The sequence below is a fragment of the Pteropus vampyrus genome, unplaced genomic scaffold (genome assembly GCF_000151845.1).
Source record: "Pteropus vampyrus isolate Shadow unplaced genomic scaffold, Pvam_2.0 Scaffold97, whole genome shotgun sequence".
NCBI lineage: Eukaryota > Metazoa > Chordata > Mammalia > Chiroptera > Pteropodidae > Pteropus > Pteropus vampyrus.
In genome coordinates, this window is record NW_011888878.1 from 5,834,542 (window position 1) to 5,852,928 (window position 18,387).

The window sequence follows — 18,387 nt, forward strand, 5'->3', positions numbered from 1 at the left end:
ACTTTGTATCTTTTTTAATTACTAGACTTTATTTTTCAGAGCAGTTTTAGGTATACAGAATTTTGAGCAGAAAATACAGAGTTCCTATATACTCCATCTCTCTTGGCATAGTTTCCTCTATTATTAACATTTCCCAGTGAAGTTTCAATTGAGCAGCTAACATCGATACATGATTATTAACTAAAGTCTATGGTTTACATTGGGATTCCCTTTGTGTCATACATTCTATGGGGTTTGACAAATATATGGCATGTATCCACCACTATAGTATCCTACATAATAGTTATTTTTTTAAAGAAAGCTCAGATTCTTATTTCTAGATATCTATCTATTCTTAATTAAAACCCATGTAGGCAGAAAAAAAAAAACAGATAGTTCTCGTGCATGCAGCAGAAATGTCCGCACAGAAAAACTTATCCTGTTGCCATACACTGCAAGCAGAAAAAGAGTCTTTCAAACCTTTCTTTTCTTAGTAAGAATAGCTTATCCAGGTTTGTAAGTTTTAATGGGAATTGAACTGGTTAGTGCTCAAAGTTTAGAATGAATTTGGAAGAATTGGCAGTGCTTCTCATAAAAGTTACTTCCCCTAGATAGCCTGGAAAATCTATTTACTACCACATTCCAGAATAGTATGTGAACACACCAAAATTTTGAGGTCAGAACATCCTATTAATCTTATGTTACATTCAGAGCATTACCCCCAAGTACACAGAACAGGAAAGGTGTTAGAAGATATTTCTATATCTCTGGTAGGTGGCCATAGATAGAAGATGTTTTCTGAAGAACCAAGAATACCAAAAAGGAGAAGAGGTAGACGATGGGAGAGGGGGCAGAATAAAATACTTCGAAGTTCAAAAGATAGGAAATAAGAAAAGCCTTAGGGCACAAGAAATGGAATCAATATACTAGTAATAATAAGATTTAGAAAAAGTAAGACTGACAAAAACTATGTCTCCATTTCCTCTTGATTAAAATTCATATTTGTTCCATATGGCAGTACGTTGAGGGATTTCTTTTTGTACTATCTGATCCAGTTTCTAAGTTGGTTTTCTTTTTTTCCTCATATTTAAGAGGCAAATTCCTTTGCCATTTATTCACCCCACTCTACCCCACCTCCACAAATCTACTTTTATAGATTTCTTTTTCTTTAATTTTAAAAAGTGATGATATTTTAAGAGAGGAAGTTTAGCTCTCACTTGGATTTATCGTTTGCCATTTTGGAGAATTTAGACTTCCTTCCTCTTTCTTTCCTGCCTAAAAGAACTTCTACAAACGAATTGTAGTTGAAATTCTGGAGGAATGTTTCTAGCTCCCCACTGTACTCTCAGAATACTTGCAAAGACCACTTCTGGGCTTTTTCAACTGAAATTCTCTTTAAAAGATTTATTACTGTATGTGTGTCTGCTGACAGATTCAAGGAGATCATTACTGCTAAGGAAAAAAATTCTTTATTTCACCATAGGTTAGATGAGTGGCCTCTATCACCATTTGTAACAATTATGAGCACAAGGCAAGAGAAAATGGGATCCTGACAGACATATGTGACCATTGATTTTAAGTGCATGAAGATATAACAAACACCTCATTGGTTCTACATATATTTATTTAGTGCCTACTAAGTGTCAGGCACTATACTAGGTATGGGGATAGAAGACATAACCCCTGTTATGTAGCTTACAGCCTAACAATCTAGTGAGGGAGAAAAATCAAATCAAATTAAGCAAGTGGAATAATTACACAGTTGGTCAATGATCACTGTAATGGAAAGTAACTGTAGAGGGAAGAAGCTACCTTAGTGAAGGTAGTCAGGAAAGGGCTTTCTGAAACTGAAAATGAGAAGGAGGCAGCCTGTTGAGGAGTTAAATGAAGAGGGTTCCAAGCAGAATGACCAGCATGCATAAAGGCCTGGCAGGGAAAGAGCTTAATGTGTTTAAGAAACAGAAAGACAGTCAGTGTGACTGAAGTGTGGTGAGGAAGAAAGTGACTGAAGAGGAAGTTTCAAGGGAAAGCCAGTGTCAAGACAGGTCATGCAAGTCCTGTAGTCCAGCTAAGGAGTGTAGATTTTATTCTAAATGAAGTAGGCATCTATCAAAGGGTTTTAAGCAGGGGAATAACGTGATCTAATTTACTTTATTACAGATCACTGGAGAATTATAGGAAAGTAAACATGGCATTGGGGAAGCTGTTGCATTAGTGCAAGGAAGAGACAATGGTGGCCTGGATGCAAGGAATCATGGTGCCTTAGCATCTTATCTGGAAGTAGAATACAGGACTTTCATGCATTTGATGTGGGAAGTGATGTGAAGAAAAGAAGAAATCAAGACTGACTTCCAGGTTTCTGACTTGGGCAACCATGTGAATGGTAGTGCCATTTACAGAGTTAGGGAGGATTGTGTGGGGGAAGGGAAGATGCAAGAATTCAGTTTTAGACTATGTGTGTGTGTGTGTGTGTGTGTGTGTGTGTGTGTGTGTGTGTATACACACACACACACATATATATATATGATTTGTTAAAAATCATATGTATTATGATTTAAAATCTAGATGTTATTTAAAATCATAGATGAGATCACCTAGAGAAATAGTATCTGGGGGAAGAGAAGAGTTCTCAAGACAAATCCTCCAGGAACACCAGTATTTAGACCTAGGTAGAAGAACAGGAGTCTGAATAAAGACAGCAAAGGAAAGGCCGATGAGTAAGGGGGAAGCCAGGAGGATTCAGGGTCCTCAGAACTCAGGTAGGAGAGTGTGCTGGGGGCTGACTGACAGAGAGAAGAGTCCTCTGGAGTTGGCGACACAGAGATCATTGCTTGACCTTGACAAGAGCAAATTCGGCAGAGTGGCAGGAGCAAAAGTTAGCTGGGAGTAGATTAAAGGACAAGTAAAAATGAGGAATTAGAGCTAGTGAGCAAAAATTAACTCTTTTGAGTGAGCTCTAAAAGGAAGCAAAGATCTACAGCCATGCCACGCTTGATCCCTGAACACACCTGATCCCGTCTGATCTCAGAAGCTAAGTAGGGTCAGGCCTGGTTAGTACTTAGATGGAAGACCACCTAGGAAGACTGGGTGCTGTAGGCATTAAAAAAATAAAAATAGAAAAATAAAAGGAAGCAAAGAAATGGGGCAAAATGTGGAGGAGAGTTTAAGTATGGGAGATGCTACATCATGTTTGTATGTAGCTGATGGAAATGATCCAGTAGGGAGGAAGAAAGCAGTGATGCAGAGTGAATAAAAAAGGAATCCCTAAAAAGGTGTCAGAGGATGGGATCCAAATTCATGAGGAGGGACTGGCCTTTGAGGGGGTTGGACAAACATGTAGAAGAAAGAGGAGCAGAAGAAGAGCATGCAAGCAAGACAGCTGAGAGTTTGATGGTGGGAAGATAAAATGGTTTTTGTCTGTTATACCTCATGGCTTCCTTTTATTTTCGATGGAATACGTGGTGATGTCATTGACTGACAACAAGAATAGAGCAGAAAGCTAGAGAAGAGAAAAGCAAGTTATGTCAAGGAAGAAAAGCAAGTTTTCTAAAATAAAACACAATAAGTTCATCTGGCAGGTTAAATAACCAGGTGATGGTCACAACTCAGTTGAGTAATTTTCTCCAATGCTATCAAGAGAGAGGATTCTTTCTTCTTGCAGAAGCAGTCTTTTCACTTGTCAGAAAATGTGTCCCTGTTCAGGTGCTAATACAAGGTAGCTTCAGAAATACCTACCAGGACTAGAGGTTCTCTGTGAAATGAAACCCAAACACTACATGAGAACAAGGGATACTCAGCAAGTGCTAAAAGAGGATGAAATGGATGTAGGGAGGAATCCCTCCTAATTGTTCCCCATCCCCTTCCAAGTACTCATTTCTCCAATAATTGAATACGAAGATAGTCAAAAGCTGCTTTCACTGCAAATCCAAGATTTGTATATTTTTTCTTTCCATTATTGCTAACAACTTTATATCAGACTTTCCATGAATACTCACATGTAACCAAATACGTAAAGTGCTCACAGAGCAGTTGTGTGTATGAATAGAAAACCAATACCAAGTGGTATCAGAGCTTCAACCATAAGAAAACAGATTCATCCTTCCTAAAGCAATACATTAAGCCAGGACATATTATGATGCCTAAAGACTGATTGAGAACATGTCTGCACATTCTAGAACATGCACAAATGATAGCTGATATACCCCTCTGTATTTGTCCTGAGCTGATCCTATAGGCAGAGACCAGGTCTTCAAGATTCACTTTAAACAGTTACTCACAAGACACCAATAGATAGTCCACAATTGTCCCTTTTGATGCTGCAGTTGATAGTAATGGCTGACATGAGGCCATGGGCTTCCAAAGATTTGAAAACTCTGCAGAGCCCTAGAGGACATTGTGTCCTATGGGACTGACTAAAGCCTTCCAGGAGTGTCTGTGTTATTCAGTTACTCCTGCCCGCAGCATCCTCACCCTCACTCCTACCTCAGCAAATTTAAGGAAGTATTTTATTCTAACTTGTACATGCAGCATGTAAGACAAGGCCCTGGCCTTGGGAGCCTGCAGTCAGAGACAGAGGAAACACTAAAAGGACAGCCAGTCTGACCCGGCTAGAGCATAATCCGATTTGACAATAAGCTCTGTCTGAACTGAGGCCAAGGGCAAGGTTTTAGATTATGAGAAGGTGAGGAAATGAGAGACATACTTGACTATTTTCCACAGATCTATTAACAAATACTTAACAAGGCCAGGATTTCACGCATTTCCTGGGACTCAAAGCTCTCATTGCTTAAGCACTGTGCTGGCTAATTTACATGTGTTTACCATTCAATTTTTCACATACAGTATTTTACAGGTGAAAAGAATCTGGGGTTGAGGGAAATTAAGTGACACGGTGGCATGAGGACAAATTTAACCTGGGCCAGTGCAGAATAGCCACAAGATTGTCCTCACCTCTGAGGAAAAAGAAGTGTTGAAAGATATTCAATTTTTTTTCTTGATCAGCGAGAAGAGACAGAAACACATTTAAAAAAGAAAGAAAGAAAGAAAGAAAATAGCAGGTCATCCATAATCTGACTAAGCAGAGTAAAGGATTTGGGAAATTTTTGCATATTTTCCATAAAAGGTTTTTGATGGGAAGTGAGATTGTAAGATGAAGACAATAGTGTACAAGGCGGGAGAAGCAGCCTTTAAGAGGCTGCCATGAATCTTAATAAGGATGAATGGAGAAGCAGCCATTGTGTACTCAGCATCCACACTGTATCCTAGGTCGTTGGCACTTATGCTCTCCTCACTCAGCCTTAACAGGCAGGTATTGCTTCACAGGGTGGAGGAACTCTCCTGATGAGGGTCACACACTTGTAAGAGGAAGTTCTCGAACTGCAGTTGAAGCTCAGATTGGTATGACTGCAGAGTATTTCCCCACTGGGCTGTGATGTTGGGTTTTGGGGACTGAAGGAGGCTATGAGAATGGAGAGCAAGGCTTAGACCAGGCTCACCTGTTGCCTGGGGAGAATGACAATGACCCCATAGTGCTTCCACTTGTTCAGTAGGTCTTCAGGGAAGGCTGATGCTGCTCTCCTGCTCCTACCTCAGCCCACTCCCAGAAGAGCAGGAGTTTTTATGTGAACTAAGTAAATAAAAGGAAAAGAGTCAGAAAAGTTCAGGGCTCCTCCTTTTCCCAAAAGCCAGAGGCTAGCACTCCATCTTCTGAGACTCCACTCCTCTTCTGAGAAGTCAGTGGAAGGATCAGTCAACTTCCCTTTTGACAAGCTGAGATGTGGAAGATGATCCATCTAAGGCAGAGGAGGGGTTCCAAACAGAGGATCCAGGACCTAAAGGGATCATCCAGTTGTGTGTATATTCACCTGTCTGGGGAGAGATTCCACAACAATCATCATACTCTCGAAGGGTCTGTCACCCAAACAAGTCTAAGAATCACTGCTCCAAAATGAATAGAGTCTTCCTAAGAAGCTAAAAACCAGAATCAAGAACTATTGATGTTTCAAAAAATTTTAATTGAATTTTTAAATAGTCCTTAGTTACAAGAAAGAATACTTCAGAGCAATGGATATACTATTTCAGCTGACTCTTTGGGCCTTAGTGATTATAATTAATGTGAGGGGACATGTACAAAAGCATAACTGACACACAGACCACAGTGCCCATAGCAGACCCCTTGGTCTCACCAAAAACAGAGAATAACAACCACACAGAGTAAAAACTTGAAGCTCTAAAATGAAGGGCAGCCAATTATCTGTGACAGTGAACATGCCTAGTGAAGCTAACCCAGGGAGAAACACCTCTTGCAATGTTAAGGACTCCAAGTAGCCATATACAAAGACCAGACAGACCAGCAAGCATCAGAGGGCTCCTCGGCACAAAGGGAAGGCCTCAGTAAATTCCACATGCTTCCCTCCCTTCCTATCCATATCTGTCACCACTGTGACAAATCTTCTATGAATAAAAACATACTTCCTTGCTCTGCAGTGGAGGCACTAAGTAAACAGAGGTTCCAAGCAATTGTGAGGAGGGCTTCCCATCTCATTTCCCAAAAGGTCTCATTGATCTGTAATAACCTTCGCATATTAGTTTCTTAAGGTTGTTGTAACAAAGTGCCACAAAGTGAGTGGCTTAAAACAACAGAAATTTATTCTCTCACAGTTCTGAAGGCCAGATGGTTGAAATCAAGGCATCAGCAGGGCCATGTTCCCTCTAGAGACTCCAGGGAAGAATCCTTCCTTGCCTCTTCTGGTTTCTGGCAATTGCTGTCTGGTAATCATGGGCATTCCTTCGCTTGTAGATGCTGTGACTCCAATCTCTGCCTCTGGCTTCACATCTTCTCCTCCCCTGTGTCTGTGTCTCTGTGTACAAATCTCTTTCTTCTTATAAAGACATCGGTCATGGGATTTAGTACCCACTCTAATCCAGTATGACTTTTTAACTTAATGACATCTGCAAAGACCCTATTTCCAAATAAGGTCACATTCACAAGTGCCAGGGGTTAGACTTGGATATATCTTTTGGGGGGGGTACAATTCAACTCACAACATTGCAGATACAGAAACTTCCTCTTCTAAACAGAAATTTGTTGTCATTGGAGTGGTAATGTATAGAAGATAAGCAGCAATTCATTCAAGTGATATTTACCAAGCAACTACTATGCACCAGGCCAGTCCCATGTAGTGAGGATACCATAGTGAATAAGATAGCAAGGCACCTGCCTTCATGGAGCTCACAGTGCAGTGGAGAGAGACAGTATGAACAAGCAAACCAGTAAAATAACTTCAGAAAGTGGTGAGAACTATCATCCCAGCTGCTCTAAAGTAGCCATCATAGTAGCAGAGAACTAAGTGGACATCCTAGGAGCAAATAGTTGGCATTTACATGTCACAAAGATCTTAAAGCAATGCACACAGGTGATGGCATCAGCCCATACAATATGTCAGGAAAGCAAAGGGACACTGAGGACTACTAGCCCATTTCAAAGTTAGGAAAATAGAAAAACACAACATGAGAAAGCATTTACCCGTAGTTCCTCCAGGCCTCCACTCTCTACAATTTTGCTACTATTTTGTCCTGAATGTCTTGTAGATGTATCTTGCAAGCTTTTAAATTTCAATTTCAGCAGAAATCCTTAGTGGCTTATCACTGTTGCCACTTAGCTTTCCTCCCAGTACATCTATCTTTTAGGAATTTGTGACTTGCAACAGACTGCAAATGTCAGCTAGGGGAAAAGACAAATGATAATAATATACTGGGAGTTGTAGCCTCTTTGCTAATTCACAGAAGCTCTTTCCAGAAAAACACTGCTTACTAATTAAACAAACCCCTCTCTTCCGACAGATGAAAGCACTGGGAAGATTTTATCAAATGGGGAGCAGCCACTGCCCTGTGAGGTGGCCTCTTTTTCTAAGGGAATTGACTTCTCAGAAGCAGCAGTAAAAATCTTTTACAGTAGGTAGAGCTCTGATCCTCAAAGCATTTGACAAACATTAACTAATGAATCTACCCACACCCTGTGGATAGGCATCATGCATTGGCTACTGTTTACAGATGGGAAATGTGAGGCAATGGCCAAAGCAGTTTTGCCCAGGTCAGTAGGAAACTGAGGGACACCAAAGAGGATAAAACTAAAGGATAGAAGCAAAGAGGCCTCCACCCTCGACTACCCAGGGTTTCCCTTGGGGACCATAGGTCCCTCTTCTACATTCATTCTCAAACTGCTATTGAAAGATTTTCTCCATCAATTCAGGTGCCATGTACATGGATTCCAGCATGCTTAACAATGAGCGAGCTTTCTTATTATTAGGTGCCGCCTCAAGAGACTAAATTATGGCAATTTCTATTATCTTTACATAGAGGTTATTTTTTTTAGTTTGACAGTTATTGAAAGAAGTCAAAGTTATTTATTATAAGAAATCAAAGTCAAGATAAGAGACCTTCCCAGAGACTCAAAGCTAGTGATATGTAAAATCAGAAGATGACCCAAACCCAGCCTTACCCTACCAAGTCCTTTATTTAGTGGTGTCATAATTTATGCCTTCTCTGATACCTCCCTATGTCCTTTTCCACCTCACCAGTCTAGACCAAGCTCATGTCTCTCTCCTTCAAGAAGTTTTTAATTTGTTTTAGCATCTTTGGTCTCTGATTTCGTCTGTCTCACGCAACTAGTCTCAAGAGTCCTAGCAACAACTACATTTCTATAGACAGGGGCTCCTATACCTTATCCTCAGAAAGGCAACATAACTGGCTATTGCAGGCAGAGTGAAGACCAGGAAGGGCAACTGAGACCCCACCCCATGTCAAGGAGAAGTGGTGGGGACTCTGGCAACAGCTAAAATTTGTGAGAAGCAGCCAACAGGAAAGAATTGGGACTCATTTCATCTCTGTGATGTGGGGAACGTAGCTTCCCAGAAGGCTGTTTGTGGGGGAAAGCAAGACTAAAGGTTTTTTTGGTGTTCAGCTGGAGAAACTTCTTTTCTTTGACCAGTGTAGAATGATTTAGAATGATTCGTTTCCATGGAGTTTTGTTTTAAACTATGAGTTCATTTGTAGTGATACTTGCTAATCAATTTTAAGTGGAAACAGCTGCTATATGTCACTCACACAGTCCCTCTTCAGACTCTGAGAAACTATTCATAATTCAAACCATTCACTCCCCACCCCCAAACCTACTCATAATGCACATTCACAGAGATCTGTCTGCCTGCTCTCGTACCTCTGATCCCTGGGGTCAGCCCCTAAGTGGGGCCAGGTCAGAGGGAGAAGGACCAGCACACTGAGGGAGAATGAATGGTTCATGAGCAGGAAGGAGAACAGGATCCTGACATCTGCTGGAATAGAGCAATTGGTGATTTCAGCAGTAAGGAAGGTGATTTGCATGAGGCAGCCATATTTACCCTTTTATTTGCCCAATATATATTTATTGAATAGTTGCTATATACTAACAAACTATTCTGCCTTCTAGGGATCAAAGTGATCAGAACTTGTCCTCAAGGAGCTCACAGTTCAATGGGGAGACAGAGGTTTAAAAAGTCATAACTCAGGTAGTTAAGTGCTGTGATAGAGGTGGGCACAAGGACAATGAGAGTTCAGAGGAGGGTCAATGAACTCCCTCGCCACCTCAACCTTGTGCACCCTTGAAGAGGCAAGTCTCGGTGGTATAGTCAGCTCCACGCCTGGGTTTGGCACAGTTACTTCCAGGAGATGGGTTCTGCCCATGTAGGATCAGGGGAATGTGCCTCTCTCTGCCTCTTTATTCTGTGCTGCTGTACTTCCCATGAATGGCAGGTCCACTCTGAAAGCCAGCATCCCAGCCAGGACCAATCTTCAGGACAGTCTAGAAGAAAGACATGCTGTCTTTTCTCTATCCAGAATGAAAGAAGGAAGACCTAAGTGTTTTTGCAGAAGCCAAGAAGTCAAAGGATTGTGAACTTTCACTTCTTCATTGCTCTCAGGACATGAGTTTCTCTGTCTGTAAAATGGGAATAACACTTGGAATCTTTTGGGAGAATTCAGAGAGGAAATAGAACTGTTGTTGTTCTGACGAGAGAAGATAAAGAAATCTTATGACAGGGAGCAGTGTTTCTGGCCAGTGTGGCTGCCAAAATGTAGCAGGGCTGTAGCTTAGTTTGCTCTGCCAATTCTTAACCAGCTGGACCCTGAGTATGTTTAGTGAATTACACATGGAGCTATGTTTGTATGTTCCTATAGAGGGACAGAAAAAAAAAAAAATAGCGGCAGGCAGGGACAGGATTTAATCTTTGAGATGGAACCCTTCCCCACCCTGGGTCCCTGCCCTCCTTGAGTGGCTACATAGCCTTAGAACCAGCAAGACATTGAACTGCAGTTCTTTCATTCACAACAGAACTGAGGCTTCATTTTCTCAATGGCAAGAAAAGCACAGCCAAACCTGCCTTGAAGGACTACCCTGAGAGTTAACTGTAAAGGTCCATGTGGAAGACCTTGGTATGGTGGCCAGTCCACAGTAAAAGATCAATTAACTCTAGTTTTTCATTTTTTTAACCTCCTCAGCCTTTATTTTTTTTTCTTATGTAATAATATTAGTGTCATCAAAGTCTCATAAGATGAATCAGTTAGCTCTCTTGCCCATAGAATGACCTGAAGGAGGGCATTTGAAAAGAGTGAAGGTCCAGATCTAAAGATGAGCTTGTTCTCAGGGATGGAAGATTGACTGGGGACTTCTTTGAATCAGCAACATAAGGCAGGACTGTTATGAAGCACGAGTTGCCCTCTTGGTCTCAGCAATGATCAAAGTTGTGAGCGGGATGGTATTATTAGAAAATAGTAACCAAATGCTTGGTATTATTAGAAAATAGTAACCAGCTGCACTGAAGAAAGATGTGACATGAAGACTCAGCTTCAAAAGTGAGAAAACCTTCTAGGAAGCTGTGGTTGCTTCCTAGGGATGAGTTGCCTGAAGGAAGGTACAGAATATTACTTATCTGTCAAATAAAGCAGGGTAAGTTTTCATCTACTGGACAGAAAGGCAGGACGATGGAACAGGTGACTTCACTAGGTCCTATCTTATCTTCTGGCCTGGTGAGCCAGTGTCCAATGTGGAAAGGCCATGCTTACTGCTCTGGTGTGACGTCAAACAGCTTATCTGTTTCTCTCCTTTGAGATAGATTCAAAGATAGTCAGATGGAGGTTGGAACAAAAATCTGAGAACAGCCTCTTTCCAAGCAAATGTTCATGCTTCTGAAAACCACAAGGCCAAACTGTTTACAGAGGTGCTTTTGTGACATTGCATTTGAGGATTAACTTTTTGGCAACCATTTCCTTTTTTCCTTTTAAGTTTATTCCTGCTCTTTTGACTTGCTGTTGGATTGAGCCTTGTTGCAATGCATTTTCATCCATCCACCACCTCCACCCACCTATCCACACACTCACTCACTCTCACATCAGTGCTTGTTCAGCAAATGACAGAAGTAGGTTACACCATATCCACTGACATTGTGAGAAGGCAGTTGAGTGCTTCTCTGGTGTGTTTTTCTTCCCTGTAACTTAAATAAGACTTAACAAACCAAATTGTCAGGATTTAGACTTTGTTCCTTCATGTAGATGGGATCTCAATGCTTTGTTTCACCTTCTGGTACACAAATGGAATATGTCTCTTCCATCAAAAGGACTAACTCATTTAATTTTTTTCCCCATTGAGTAGGAAAATGTGATGTATTTTCAAAATATTTTCTAAGACCGAGTTTAGGAAGATATCAGAGAAACTGAAATATGAAATAGCAATCTGCACTCTTCAGTCTCAACGTTTAGATATTCAGTACAGAGGGGAGCAAAGTCAGCCAGAGCAATAGGTAGAGACAAAAGGACATTCAGTACAAAGTTCCTCTCCTCAACATTGTTAACACAATCAGAAGAAATAATTTCCCAATATTTTTATTGTAATTAATAAAACATGATATATCACCTGCTTCTAATACAACTTTACTTACTTCTCATCCTCCCCATTACTCTTGTTTAGTTCTGCAAGGTAAAATGTATAATTATTGATGGTAGAAGTATCTAACCTTCTCAAGAGTAAAGTATACGTTTATCTGGGTCCTAGAGAACAATTTCTCATACACTGGAAAAATTGAATTTTGATATCATAGGAAAATAATTTTGAATTGGAATAAGAAATTCTGTGTCAAGTCTCACATCTGCCACTTAATTGTATGACCTTGAACAAGTTATTCTTCCATGTGCTTTTAATTTCTTTATAAAAATGGAACACATACCTCATAAAACAGACATTTGTAACACATGAGCTGATGTGCACTCATTAACTGTTAAGTGCTATATAGATGGATTAGATAAAGCATGATATTTAAATGGTTTTATTCCATTAAATTTCCCAGATAACCAAAAGAGAGTGTCATAACTAATAGGGAAAACAGGCACATTAATTTATTAATATAGAATATTTATTGTTCCATCCCAAAATAATATTCCATTTCACTTCACAAGCCACGTATGGTCTTCCCTAGGTAGATCCAAATTATCAATTTATGGACTGTCAAGGCATATTTGTTTTGGTTTCTGGTTATCAGGGGTATTTCACTGTCTTTTCTGCTCACTGAGACATCTTTCCCTTTATTGCAAAAGTATTAACACTCCTATATAAGAGAGAGATGCTGAGCAGCTAGGAAGAGGCTTGGCCATTATAGACAAAGCAGTTAATTAAGGGCCAATTAGCACAGAATGGACTCACTTTTAAAGAAAAGACCACCAGCTTCCACTGACTATGTGGTGTAAGTAAGAAGCCAGTTTTGGTCTTGGCTGAACTGGATGGGAAAGGTTCTGTGGAAATCAAGCTGTTTATACAGACAGTCTTTCCTTTTGCAACCTCAGACAACTCACTTAACCTTTCTAGGCGCTCATTTCCTGATCTCTAAAATGAGAGTTCTAAGGACATCCGACATCCTCCCAAATAAACAATCCAGCTTGACTTAAGGACATTCTTAGCTTTAGAAGGATTTTAGGCCCAGAATATTTTTCTAGAATTAAATTTTTGTTCTGACACTTTGTTCATGAAAATGATGATCAAGTGTGCTTATTAGTGTTTACACAACCTTGTGAACATGTGAGGGGCCCCATGACACAAATTCTTGTAGATATACAAATTCTCATCACTGCCCTCTCTGCACACACTGGATTATGCCCCCTATTTTTCTTAGTCCCTCTAGGGAAAGCTCCATCTATCTACACAACTACAACTAGATCTCTACAACTTTACAATCTCTACAACTTTTAGAAAGCATCCCTTGTGTCCGGATAGTGGGCAAGGAGCAGAAAGTATCCATTTCTGAAACTGGTACAAACCTAAATGCTAAATTAGGATTTTTTTTTTTTTTTAAAGCGTAAGACTTTCTGGTTTTGTTTTGTAAAGGCCACACCACCCCCTCGCTTCACTCCAAGCTTCTCAGCTCTCACATTGGCCTGATACCAATTGAAAATTCATAGCAGCCCCAAATTTATATGACTTTCTTCTAGAAGGGAGATTATTACACAACCCTATGGAAAAGAAAGAAAGCGCTCACTGGAAACTTCTTAGTTTTACCAACCTCACTCACAGGCGGACTTAAACTGGTTGGCAAATTATAGTTCCTTAGAATTTGAGCCTTTGGGCTTCCTTTCCAAGCTGTTGAAAATGGAGAAAATGGCATATTGCCCTAAGTCTCAATGAACATTGAGAGTGGCACAAGAAACCTTTTCCAGTTGACTCTCAAGCGTCTGCCAGTTCAGTACCACTGCAGCGGAAGAAGGTTAGATTAAACCAAGAAAAGAACATAAAATTACAGTCTTCACTCCCACTAGAACAATACATGTTTTGTGTGGCCCTGAGCCAATTCATGTGAAAAGTACAGCTTTAAATTACAAAATAAATCACTCAAAAAGTGAGCTGGATCCATGGACTCCCTCAGTGAAAGAACCAGCGAAGATGAGGTGGGCACAATTTTAGGAAGAAATAGAATTTTCAGGGACAGAGAAATACTTTTTTTTCTCTAACTCCCACCCTTGGGAAAAGCAGAAAAATTTCCAACCACCAGGCACATGATCAGATGCCCCATGGAGAGGTCTAATGGGAGTTCACATGGACCAGACCCAGGCAATGGCTGAGAACATTATTTTCCTCTTTCCAACCTTTTCTTTTAAGGGAATGATCAGATATCCCCAGAAGACCAGTTGACAAAGAGAGAAACAAAAGATTAAGAAGATGTGCCTTTAAAGGAACATCTGTTTATTTACCCTGCAGTACAGAAATATGAGAAGAAAGGTCTGGGAATCCCAAACTCAACCCTCACCCTTACTAAGTAGAAACTACTATAGAAACCATGAAACCAAGCCTGGGTTAGGTGTCTAGGGTTTGAGAAAAATGGGGACATACTTAAAAAAAATCATCTAGTGAGCCCAAATTAAAGTTACTTTTTTTCCCCCTACTTTCTCTCTATTTTCATCAGAAATTTTTCAGGAAGGAATAATTGCAAAGTACAATTATAAAGGTACCAACTGGTGTTTTCCTAGCCAAGAATGAAATACTATAATACTGTGGAGGACATGAGTTTGATTCCTACCTTCCTTCAACTCATTATACAGCCCTGAGCGAGGGTTGACCTTTGACTTAAAGAACTTTCGAAATAATCTAAGAACCCTGATTTATGTATTCTGGGTTGGAAGAGGAGACTCGCTTATATGAATAGTAGTTGAAGGCCAAATAGACTGTCAGCAAACCCAGGAAGGGAGAAACTGCTTTCAAAAGAACATTAAGACCTTGTTCATAAGTATAAATGTCACGAAGTTGGCTGGAACAGATTTAGAGCTAGTAAGCTCTTTAGAGATTTCCAGCAATCCCCACATTTTATAGAGGAAAATCTGAGCCTAGAGAAGCAAAAGATCACCCAATTCATGTTCTTGTCAAGGTAAGAATTCAGATGCCTATTGTGGAAGAAGCTGAGCAAGCCAGGAGAAGCCAGGACAGAGCTCAGAAAGAGTCACCACCATCCCCTGAACATTACCACTGGGCCAGGCACTGCACTGCTGATGCTGTGGGCTGCTGAATCCCCACAGCTCTGAATGTTGGCTGTTATCACTTATCTCCAGGGTCAGCTTCATGGGATTAGGACCGGTGTAGTTGCAGAGAGACTCCTATTCAAAAGGACTTCATGACCTTTGGTCATCATCTTGAAATTAATAAGTTTTGAACAAGAGACCCCACATTTTTATTTTACACTGAACCCTACGAATTACACAGCTGATTCTAATTACCTCTACATTATAGATATATCAATAGAGGCTTAGAGAAGTTAAATGGCTCTTGGTCCTGACCTCTCACAAAGGTAGGGATACAGACACACAGAAGCAGCAGGCATCGTGAAGGTGGACCTAAGGGAGTGGCTAAGTGGGTGCTGTGCTTTCAGAACCCCTTTGAGATTTCTCTTCCTCTGATGGCCTCAGATCTCTGTGCTCTGAGTAGTGTGACCACCATCCCAGATTGCCTGCAACTAGAGGGGATTCCCGGGAAACAGGACTTTCAGTGCTAAAATCAAAAAAGTCCCAGGCAAATTGGGATGAGTTTGTTACCCCACAGCTCAGTCACAGGCATTGGGGTTCCAGAGGATTCCCAGCCCTCATGTGTCATGCCATGTCTTGTGCCCACTGGGTCACATATAGGTCCCCAAAGGCAGAGCACATCCAGAGGGCAGGCTGGACACCTTGATCCAAGCAGAGAGTATGCAGCCAACTAGCTGTTATTGTGAGACTGGCAAGTGAATCCAGAAGGACCAGTCTGCTTGGGACCCAAGCCAGGCTGGAGACAGCGCAGGTTCAGACAGCCAGTAGAAGGCAACCAGCTAGAAAAGAGCCCCAGGGAGCAGACTCAAGGAATCTTTAGCTTATGCCCTTTGTGACATAAGGCAAGTCACTTTCTTGAGGCTAAATTTCCTCATTTGAAAAATAAGGGAGGTAATACTAACCTCATGAAGTCACTGTCAAGATGAGAGATAATATATACATTGTGCACAGTTCAGTATAAACACACTGGAAGTCTCATGTTCATTTAAACCCTATTTTGAGCTCTGTGGGACAGACTGGGATACCTCCAGCTCTTGTGGGACTAACCAATGATTTGTTAATAAATGTTTAGCAGCCAGCTATCTAGAGAAAAAGTCAAAAACCACTTTGAAGCACAGCCAGTTTCCATGGTATAAATACTTCCACCCTGGCTGATGTCAGTCTACCAATACAAAGCTGGGAAGAGGTGTACATGATCTGCTCCAAGGAGCCTATGCCAGCAGATGACTGAGCTATCCACCCTTAGAAAGAATAAACTATAGCCCCATAAGTGTTATAGAAGAAGAAGGAGTGGGGAAAACAGGTCAATACAACTTTAGACAGAGAGAGAGCAGGGAGGACCCCTTTAAGAAAGTGAGATTTCTGAGACTTTAAGGATGCAGACATAACCACGGGAAGGAAACATGTTTGCAGATCAAGAGAAAAGATGAGAGGAAGAAAGAAAAAAGCATGTTTGAGAAAGGCATGGAGCAGGGGAAGACAGGCTGTGGAGGAGCAGAGATCAGAAAATGCAAGGGCTAAGTTCACCAGGTTCCAGAACTGAGTCTTATGCTGAGGAAGCCATGGACATAATATTTGTATTTTAGAACCATCACTCTGGTTGAAATGTGGGGAATGTGTTGAGGGATAAGAAAACAAGCAGGGAGATCAGGCCATGGCAGTATCCCAAGCAGAAGATGCTGGTGTCCTACATATTTGTTTAGCAGGTGTTTATTGAGCTTGTGCCTTGTACTTATCACTGTGCTAGGCCCTGGTGAGTCATCAGTGAGAACACTGCCCTAACATTCATGGAGCTTCCAGGCAAATGGAGAAACTTTTTAAAGATATAATAATAGTGAACTCTCTAGGGCTTACTATACACCAGACATGGTACTTAACACTGTACATGCATTATCTCATTTAATTCTCATTATAATTTTAGAGTGTAGGTCTAAATGATTTCCTTATTAGTCAGTAAACTGAAAGCAGGTGGGTTCATGGTGCAAGCACCTGGGTTTTAGCTGGAATGTATTGGATGCTGTAGTGATGCCAGAAGAGTCCAGGTCCTTTGGGGAGTCTTCAGCCTTCTGCCAGCAAACCTCTGCCTTCTGTCCAGTGCCCTTATTGCCCTTCCTCACGCCTCCCTGATGGTGCTCCTGGGGTGCACTAGAACTTTCAAGAAGAAAGTAAGGCTGGAGTAGGACAGTAAGGAAAGTAATGTCCATGATTGTCAGTGTCAAATTTTAGAATTTTTTTAAGGAATTCCATTTTTATGATTTTTTTAGATTATACACATTAAGAGAAAAAAACAAATGTTCCTAATCTGATTAAATTGCCAGTTAAAATATGCCACAAAAGGAGGTTTTGTTAGATTATTTTTTCTGTTCTCAAATAAATATGACTTTGACAAATAGAAAACATTTTTCTCCACTACTTGGCAACTGAGAAATTGAGACAAACCAAGAAAGAAGCCGAAGAGACAGTTCTGTGACTTGAACTGTGTTTCTGCCAGTCTACTTCTGGTCAAAGACATACTTCTTTTTATCTTCAGTCTTTTCATTTTTTTATGAGGTGATGGGCAGTTAGTTTTGATCAGGGGCTTTAAATAGAATTGACCTTCATTAACTATATTCGTTAAATTTGCCAAAAGATTTCCTCGAGAACATTTCAGACTATAATTTTTATATTTTCATAGGCAGTCTCTTCCCTAAACTTTCTCTTCCTATCTATTCACAGCATCCCTATCTATGACAGCATCTCCATCATAAAGAGATTAAAACCCAGGTAGTCGTGAACTTTTATCAAGGCAATGAAATTGCCTTCAGGACTTTAAGTTCAAATAGACCTGGTTCAGGTCCTGGTTTTCACCACTTATAAGCTGTGTGACTCTGAGAAATATACCTAACTTCTCTGAATTTCAGTTTCTCAGCTGTAAGATGGTATTACCTACCTTACATGGCTGTCAAGAAGAATAAATAGGTAAAGAATACAAAGTGCTTAGCACTCAGTACATCTACTGCTCTCATTATCACCATTAGCAGCTGCTGCCGCCCAGCAATCATACTCAGACCAGAGATGTGATTCAATGAGATGTTTGGAGGAGTAAACTAGGGTTATTTTCTAGAGCTTGGTGAGAAGCAGAAGAAACACCTAATGGAGAGCCTCAAAAATCACCCCCAGCTCTCCCTTTCCCAGTCTACCCAAATGTCCCAAATCAGTTGGCATTTAGTATTCTTGAGCACACAGATATTGATGTAAAGCTGTGACTTTGCCTTGTCACTTCCTGAACAAAGGAAAAAGGAATCTACATCTTAATCCCCAAAGTTAAGTATAATTTTAACA

The 18,387-nt window shown here is 40.7% G+C and overlaps 1 protein-coding gene and 1 pseudogene across 1 annotated transcript in view; both read left to right on the top strand.

Moving 5' to 3' along the window:
* The window catches only part of SLC9A9 (solute carrier family 9 member A9), a 514,150-nt gene that overhangs the window by 461,277 nt on the left and 34,486 nt on the right, over window positions 1–18,387 (top strand). The window lies entirely within an intron of this gene.
* Window positions 2,952–3,078, top strand: LOC111742610 (annotated as a pseudogene).